This window comes from Oratosquilla oratoria, chromosome 11 (assembly GCF_046742065.1).
Source record: "Oratosquilla oratoria isolate Oo_2021 chromosome 11, ASM4674206v1, whole genome shotgun sequence".
Lineage (NCBI taxonomy): Eukaryota > Metazoa > Arthropoda > Malacostraca > Stomatopoda > Squillidae > Oratosquilla > Oratosquilla oratoria.
Genome location: NC_134787.1, coordinates 56139809 through 56147308, shown reverse-complemented (window position 1 = coordinate 56147308; position 7500 = coordinate 56139809). Strand labels below are relative to the sequence as shown.

General features: G+C 36.8%; 1 protein-coding gene across 5 annotated transcripts in view; it reads right to left on the bottom strand.

Moving 5' to 3' along the window:
- LOC143029836 (glutamate receptor ionotropic, NMDA 2B-like) overlaps window positions 1-7500 on the bottom strand; it is a 597917-nt gene that overhangs the window by 301775 nt on the left and 288642 nt on the right. The window lies entirely within an intron of this gene.

The window sequence follows — 7500 nt, the reverse complement described above, 5'->3', positions numbered from 1 at the left end:
CACAGGTGTGACGGTTGGCAAGGGCCGCGGGTCTGGCACTAAGGCTAACGAGGGGAAGACAAGAGGAGGGGGGGAAACGAGCGAGGGTAGGTACATTAACGACCATCAACAATTAGAGATCAACTTCAACTTAGAGGAATATATAATGAGTAAAATGAATACGACTCTTATGGGCTGTCGATATGGGCGAAGAATCAATTCCTCAGTCTTTGGTCAACAATGATTTGGCCGAGGGATCATTTAACGTTTTGCATACCTCTAACGTAATCCGATAATTGCTCCTTAAACCTCAGGGATATGTACTTCTTTGCCGCAAAGTCGCTGTCGACTGCGAAAGGTCGGAAGTGAAAATAAGCCCGGGTTTATGCACCAGTGATTGCTCATCATCTATTTCTTATCCTGTCGTCTTTCTGTATCTTTGATCTGTTTCAAGCCACTTTCCTCCTTCCTCCCTCTTCATCTTCTCCCCTTTCGTCCGCCTCTCTAACGTCACTTTTATCTTTTATGTATATTCTTTTGTCTGATCAAAAGTTAACTCTCTCCCTTCCTTGACTCAGTGTCTCTCTCTGTCCCTTCGTATAATATCTCTTCCCTCTTTCCATTCTCCTTTTCCTTCTGTTCCAACCCTAAGTCTTGTTATCACAAGATAAAACTCAATTAGTTTTCTCTCTGAAATTATCCCTCAGCAGACACCGACTTTCGCCCTGTGAGGTACTTGCATTATGAATGTGAGCGAATGGAACTAACAAAGCCTGCTCGAGTATGCAAACCTGGTTCTGAGGCAAAATGTGGGATGATACTTTTGTAGGAAATTTAATTTAAGCTGGAGTGATCAAATATCTTGAGGTCGACACAGGTCAATATATTCCGAGAACAATCATGGTTAGAACATAAGCATTTGGATGATTTTGGTAGGAATTTATCAGACTCCTCAAAGTTTTGAGTATGATGATCGCCATAATGAATATTGGAGATGTGCCAAAGTCTCTAAGGCCCTTTCCGAATCCTTGAAACTTTCTTTTAGTAAATAAACATTCATATTGAAAAAAAAAAGTGAAAGACAGGGATGTTTGGCAACGAGTGTTTAAGATATATACCTTTGTTACTTCCTGCAATATCTTGACTCTTTATCTTGTTTCCTTTTTATGACGTAGGACATTAGATATATGTTTGATCTAATTCTATCCAAAGTTCTGATTACTATGATATTCCGGGAAGCAAGATTTAAGACCAACATTAAAGCGAGTATTCCGCACCATTGTTAATATTCCATAAGCTAGATATTAAATGACAGTAAAAAAAAGTTAAATTCCCAGAAGCGTGAGCTTTGGAGCAGAGTGCCCCCAGTGACTTTATACCAAAGTATCCCAAATGAATCAACAGGGATCGAGTTGCAGTCATTCCAAATCACACGTTGACAGGGATGTTCCATTAGCGCTAGGCTATTGAGTCAGCAGAGGCTAAATTCTAGAGATAAAGCATTATAGATGATGACTTATGTAAAAGACGCCAGAGAGGAAGAAATATCTTGAGAATAAAAAGGTTGAAGATGTAAGAACAGAGAAAAAGGTCTTGCATACAAAATGTAAAATACGTAATGGCGCGTAGCTGGAGTTGAGGATTATTCAAAAGAATGTGCTACCGAATTTGACAAGAAAAGAAGAATTCTAAGAGGTACGAAATTGAGAGAGAGAGAATAGAAAAGAGAGAGAGAAGCAAGAGAAAAAGAAGAAAGAGAAAGAGAAAGAATATATATATGTGTGTATATATATATATATATATATATACATATACATATATATACATATATATATGTATATATATGTATGTATATATACATATATATATATATATATATATAGAGAGAGAGAGAGAGAGAGAGAGAGAGAGATAAATAGAGGGGGAGAGAAAGAGATAAATAGATAGAGACAGACAGACAGACAGACAGACAGACAGATAGACAGACAGAGAGAGAGAGAGATAAATAGAGGGGAAGAGAAAGAGATAGAAACACAGACAGATAGAGAGAGAGAGAGAGAGAGAGAGAGAGAGAGAGAGAGAGAGAGAGAGAGAGAGAGAGAGAGAGAGAGAGAGAGAGAGAGAGAGAGAGAGAGAGAGTTATAATCCGCCACTGTTTAATGGCGACCATATCTGAAACGGGTTATCTGCAATAGTCTATAACACATTAGGTCCAAGGCTTTGATTCAGCGGAATGAAATTGCCAACGCTGGCCACTGAGTCGGTGAGGATCAACACGATCGACATGGGGGTTGAAGAATAAGGATGAACCTTGACCTAAGAACGAATGATGTAAGAAGAAATATGTACAAGGTCACCGAAGGAGTGATCTATGTAAAAAAAAAAAAAAAAAAACTCTGGAAGAAACTAAAGGGAATCGTAAAACTGTGATTTTTTTGAAGCGATGTACAGTACTTGGTTTTGCTCAGAACTTGTGGGAACCGCGGATTGATTTCAACGACCATTAGTGACTGCCACTTGACCCTGCTGTCCACAGTTGTGAACAGCCGTATATATAACGAAAAATGACTTTTTTTCTGTAAATTTTGTTTGATAAAAATATACAGTTGATGCTGATTCATGTAAGTCATTAACTCGTTTGCAAACATGTTCTTTTTTTTTTTACATTCTCTTTTCTCTTACATCTAAAATGTCTATCTGCCACGTGTTTTAAATCTTTGTGTGTTAATATTCCTCTTGCCGAGTTCAGATTCTTCAGAAATGTGTTGATTCCGAGGAGATTTGTTTTTTCTTTGTTTTTGTCAGATCTCCATTCGCTATTTTCTATGTGTGTTCAGCTTCTACGATCTATCTATCATCTGTCTTCTTTTACATAATTTCTTTTTCACCTTACGTAGCTTGTCGATCAAATGGATAACAATTATCGTAACAATGTTTGGGTTTAATAAGTTCTCATTTACATAGTGGTACCTTCCTTTCATCATAGTTACAAGGCGGAACACAGTCATTTACATGAATCAGCATGTTTGGGTTATATTCACTTGATATTTAGTTCATATACACTATATATGGTGGACACCCATATTCTAAGCTTTAATAGTTACATGTTGAATATTGATTTTTGAGTGATATCACGAAATATGGGTTTTAGAAAATATGTATTGAAAGAAACAGCGAAAATCTTTACCTACAGACTACCCAAGGTAAATGTAAAGGAAATTAATCTAATTTGCTTGATATTTAGTTTATATACACAATATATGGTGGACACCCATATTCTAAGCTTTAATAGTTACATGCTGAATATTGATTTTAGAGTGATATCGCGAAATATAGGTTTTAGAAAATATGTATTGAAAGAAACAGCGAAAATCCTTAAGTATACCTTGGGGAGTCTGTAGGTAAAGGAAATTAATCTAAGTTAAGGAATTTGGGTTAGATTTAATCGTTAAATATCTAAACCAGGGTCCAAAGGGAGATAGAAGAGGTGTGTGGAAAGCGGGTACGGTCACACCGGCCCGCCCGCCTCACGCGTAATTCGATGAAAAATAATTTAGAGACTACGGAGGACAAAGCGGTAAAAAGGAAAGAATTGCATAATGTAGACACAAAGTTAGAGAGAGAGAGAAAAAAAAACGGCGTGTAAAAGTATTGCAGGGGAAGGGTGTCGTGAGTGTAAAAACAAAGTTGGAAAAAAAAAAGAGAGAGGGAAAGATCAATATTGTAAAGATATCAAGATAGTTCCCGGTAACTTTGTAATAGTAGCGGCAAGGAGAAGAGGGTTGTGGTGAGTTGTCAGCTGTGCGGATGCGGACTTTTATTTAAACTTCATCATCTCCCTCCCTCGAAAATACTTGTATAAGGAAGGTATAATGTAGTAACACATTTGTAAAATGAGACTTATTGACCGACTGTCGGAGAATGAGATAAGATGGACAGAAAATCTGTATATTTCGACCACTATCTACGGTCCTCTTCTCCTGAAGAGGACCATATATAGTGGTCGAAATATACAGATTTTTTGTCTATCTTATCTCATTCTCTGACATTGGGTCAATAAGTATTACTTGTATAAGATAATATAAATCGTTCTCTAGACCAGTGGTTCTCAACCTGTGGTTCATGGAACCCTATTGGTCCATGAGGATCAATAAAAGGGGCCACCAACTGAAAGTCACTAGCATATAGCGGATGCAAAACGATTAGATTTAGTGTTGAAGTCATCTCCAGGAGGCTAAACAATAGCAATCCATAAGTACGAAGCATACGTGAAAATAGGTTGAGAACCCCGGCTCTAGACTATGTAAGCGTGGCCGATGTGATGTTAAAAAGAAAAAACGCACATTTCAAATTAGAAAATTAGAAAGCAAAATGCACAAATTGTTAATGATGTGCACCTCACAAGTAAGCTAAATTACACATTAGGCTTTTTTAGGCTTGAACAAACGTTTGACAAGAATACGCATCCCGTTCTTCAAAGACAAACAGGATTGTTGTGAAAGATATTGCGCTTATTATATAAAATAATAACAATTGTTCTCTTCTTATGCAATTTGTCATATATCACACCTCCTTATCCTCTTATAAGGAAGGTGATAGAGCTAATGCACACATCCACATTAAACGCATGTAAAACGTTCATTCTTGCCTCCCATCATAGAGAAAAAAAAAAAAAAATCGTAGTAGGACGCAGAAACTGGAACTTGTTTACCTTGGCTTCGCCATTTGGCAACCCTCCTCCCTATCCACTCAAAACTAATTATGGAACACATGAGAACACCCTTTTAGACCACACCATCCTTCCATTCATTCACAACCCCCCTCCATTCACTCGTATTTTTTTTTTATTCTCTCTTCCCTACTCGCCAGACATTTCGCGTACATCCAAAGCTCTTTACGCCATCCATTTATCTCATTCTCGGTCTTCCTCTAAAGCTCACTCCATCCACTTTTGCTCTCCAGACTCACTTTGCTCAAGCCACCTTAGCACCCTCTGGTCTACCATATCCGACAGCTTCCTTCCCATCCAATCGTTTTGTTGGATTCTGACAGCTCCCTTCCCATCCCATCGTTTTGTTGGATGGTAGCGTAGCAAATGAAATATTTGGTTTAGTTTTTCTATATATATTTCCAACATATGTTTTTCAAATACTTTGTAGTAATCACATACATGTGCTTACACAAAATTGTAACCATATCGAAACAACAATTTAAATTAGCTCGTAAACCCTAGATCAGTATCCTTTCTCTCTGACTAACTGCCATCTATCTCCCTGTTTCAAACAAGGTCATCATATCAAAACAACAGAGCAGGACTTGCAGTAAAGGATTTAAACTGGACAAATTTAGATTTAAGAAGGAAATAGGCAAGAATTGGTTTACTAATAGGGTGGTCAACGAATGGAATAGACTTAGTCACCATGTAGTGAGCACTGAAACTATCAGTTGTTTTAAGAAATGGTTAGACAACTTTATGAATGGGGATGACAGGTGGTGATGGATATGGAGCTGCCTAGTGTAGGCCTTATGGTCTCTTGCAGTCTCCTTCATTCTTATGTTCTTATGTTTCTGTTCCTGTTTCTGTTTGTTTCTCTTGTCTGATCTACGATTAAATAGACTCATTGAGTTACCCATTTCCATATGTTCTTTTCTTTCTACTTCCTAACTGACTTTGTACACTCTATTTTGTCACGAATGTCTTTATTACAATGTAAAATATGATATTTTATTTCTGACTAGCTTATCTGGCCTCTGATATACCTTAAAACTTAATTCTATTCTAACTTCTGATTTTGGCATTCTGAGCTCTGCGTCTTCCGTATTTATTTTTCATTCTGGCTTATCCTTCTAGTGAGTGATTTGCCTAACCTGTCATCAGTCCTGATGTGACTCGTTTCTTTACATGTTTATTATCTCTGGGACCCGTATTTCTGAGCGCATGGTTAAGCCATTTTTCCTATAATAGCATACAATACAATACAATACAATACAATACAATACAATACAATACAATACAATACAATACAATACAATACAATACAATACAATGGAATACAATGTAATACGATAATTTCCCTATCGACATGTCTCGCTATATCCATTCTTGAAACGGTTATCAAGTTTCTCAAATGTATCGTTTTAAAAACATTCGATCTATTCCTCTCTACCATTCTCATATTCCAAGTCTTTACTCACTATAACACCGTGGGCACAATATCTCATTTATGCAACCTATTATACATCCAAATATCTAAAAGTCTCCACCTTTGAAGACTTTCACACTTCATATTTACATCCAACCTTTCCACCACCATCATTCCTTGTGCATCTAAATACTTTGCTTCTTTCCATATTCACTCATAACTTACTTTTCTTACACATCAACTGTTTCAATCCTATTCAGAAACACCCACAAGCGCAGTCATACCCAAATAGCGTTTAGTTTACTCTTCGTGTCCTTCCATTTTCACCCACCAATTCAATACCTCTGCTTAGCGTCTACTTCCATTACCACCTCACCTATATTGATGATGATGATTGATGATGATGATGATGATTGATGGTGATGATGATGATTGATGGTGATGGTGATGATGATGATGGATGATGATGATGATGATGATGATGATGATGATGATGATGATGACGATGACGATGACGACGACGACGACGACGACGACGATGACGATGATGATGATGATGATGATGATGATGATGATGATGATGATGATGATGATGATGATGATGATGATGATGATGATGATGATGATGATGATGATGATGATGATGGTTGTGGTTGTGGTTGTGGTTGTGGTTGTAGTTGTAGTTGTAGTTGTAGTTGTAGTTGTAGTTGTAATTGTAGTTGTGGTTGTGGTTGTGGTGGTGGTGGATGATTATGTTTGTTTGATTATGATGGTGATGATGGTGATGGTGATGGTGATAATGATAACTGATGATGATGATAATTGATGATGACGATTGATGATGTTTGACGATGATGATTATGATGGTAATGACGATTGATGATGTTTGACGATGATGATTATGATGGTGATGATAATTAATTGATGACGATTGATGATTATTGACGATGATGATTACCACCACCAATACCACTATTACCACTACCACCAGTACCACTACTACTACTACTACTATTACTACTACTACCACCACCATCACTACTACAATTTTTCCTAATAAAGACAAAGAAATATATAACAAAACCAAAACAAAAAACAAAAACAAACCCAAGCCCAAAACCAAAACCAAACCCAAACCCAAGCCTATAACCAAATCCGAACCCAAAACCAAAACCAATAACCAAAAAAAAAAAACTAAAGCTAAAGCTAAAGCTAAAACTAAAACTAAAAATAAACTAAAACTAAAACAAACTAAAACCAGAACTAATGCTAAAACTAAAATTAAAACCAAAACCAAAACAAACACCAAAACCAAGCCCCCCCCCAAAGAAAAAAAAAAAAAAAAACAATAACATTAACACCAACGACAGTAACATTT